This window comes from Rhagoletis zephyria, unplaced genomic scaffold, assembly GCF_001687245.7.
Source record: "Rhagoletis zephyria isolate East Lansing unplaced genomic scaffold, Rhagoletis_zephyria_1.1 Rzeph_scaffold_54325, whole genome shotgun sequence".
In the NCBI taxonomy this organism is placed as follows: Eukaryota; Metazoa; Arthropoda; class Insecta; order Diptera; family Tephritidae; genus Rhagoletis; species Rhagoletis zephyria.
The window spans coordinates 1-1,860 of NW_016211378.1; the positions used below are offsets into that span (position 1 = coordinate 1).

The 1,860-nt window shown below is 33.8% G+C and overlaps 1 long non-coding RNA gene across 1 annotated transcript; it reads left to right on the forward strand.

The window, feature by feature from the left end:
- The first annotated feature begins 301 nt into the window (after nt 1–301).
- Nucleotides 302–619, forward strand: LOC108356118 (uncharacterized). Its single transcript, XR_001846583.1, has 2 exons — nt 302–459; nt 519–619. It is a non-coding gene; the product is annotated as an uncharacterized LOC108356118 (long non-coding RNA).
- The last annotated feature ends 1,241 nt before the right edge of the window (nt 620–1,860 follow it).

Below are 1,860 nucleotides of genomic sequence, written 5' to 3' on the forward strand. Positions count from 1 at the left end.
ACATACATATGTGACAGGGACATTAAAAGGGGTCTACGGTTCGAAAATATTTTATCCACAACGACTTGGATGTTAACAAGTGTATTTTATTAGTACGTTTTTTTATCAATGTGCCCATCTTTCGCGGAAATTTATGAAAAAGCGAATACAGCTAGAAAGAAAATAAAAATAATAGATTTTTCGACCCGTAGAACCTTTTAATTTTCCCTGTCACATATACCTTTAAAGTAGTTTGGAATTGTAGTAGCAACGCTTACTGCATGCAGAATTCAAATATTAAAATTTGATTGCGTTTTCTTTTACAGCGGCAAACAAGTCCCAGAAGGGCAGCCACAAGGATCGACGAGAGATGGTTCAATATGATGACGACTTTTTACAGTAAACCGTTTTCACGCAATTCTTTTTCGGCAATAAAATCATTATAAAAACTCAGAACCAAGCAATATATTAAACGACAAGGTATGAAGGGGGCATACTTAATGTAGGAAGGTCCTATCTCATTTTCTTTTCAAATTCAGCATTGTACAAAAAGTCTGCCAATTATTCACTAAAAACATATTGAAATTTAAAAATCACTGCTGCAGCATAAAGCTTGTTTTGTATAAGCGTTTACAAAGGACTTGATTACTAGATAGTACCTTTCTATATTGAGTTAACAATATGTAATCATTACTACGTACCGAAATTACTTGGGTCTCACCAGACTAAGACGATGTTTAGATCGGCAAATCGAAGCAATCGTTGTATGTTCTTGGAGAAAGTATACGGCTATTTCTCCTATCTGGCTTTACACTAACCACCCCTTTACTTGCCCGCTCTATGCTCTTTGTCCGACTCTGTAGAAACGGCACGTTTCTTGGACCTATCGTTAGTTGAGCTTGACGAAAACTATTGAAAAATAAGCTGATCTAGGCAGGAATAAGTAGACGCTCCAACAAGAATAAAATCACAGAAATGTAAGCTGTTTTTGAACATTGCTTTATTGAAAAATTTACACCCACATTATTTTATGTGAGTGNGCAAAATTTATGGGTCATCAGATAAATACATTACGTACTTGATATCCGATTACTTCAGAAAAAAATAATAATAGTAAAGCAAACTAGAAAACGAATAATGAAAATGATTCTTGGTTTGGCGTCAAAGCGAACTTTTTTCTGTTGGTTATTTGTGCCGCTGAACATGAGTATGTCATATATGTATGTATATTAACATGATTTTGAATCTTATGTCCATTATGAAAATTCCTTTGCAAAAATATATGTATGTGTGTGTATCCTATCCGTATTAATATCTTTATATGCAATACATATACAATATTTGTTAATTAAAGTTTGCTAGGCTGCGTTCAGAAATGCATAAAACCAAAGCATCAGTCTCTTTTATTTCTAAACCATAATTGATGGAAATGTCAAATAAGCGCAACCACTGTTTAAAACCTAATTGGAACTTAGTTGCGCAAATAAGATATTTCCATCCATTATAGTTTAGATATAAATGATACAGATGCTTGATGCATTTCTGAACGCACCCCTAGTTTCAGAAAACGCCCACGGCATTGTAAATTGTTCGTCATTATTAACATGATACAAGTAGATATTTGTTAATTTTATTTTACAAACTCCTTCGTTAAATTTTCGTACAAAATAGTTACATACTTTGAATATTTATGTATGTATTTCTTCGTTGCTTTCTTCCGAAACTGAAATACCCAGCTGCTATTTTCTATCGCAATCGGCACTAAGTCGGTCTCAGCGCAGCGGCATTAACATAAGTTTGAGCGCTCGACCACGATGCTTCAAAACATTTCCTAATTATAATCAATTTCCCGCAAAACATCAAATACAAATAACTCTCTAT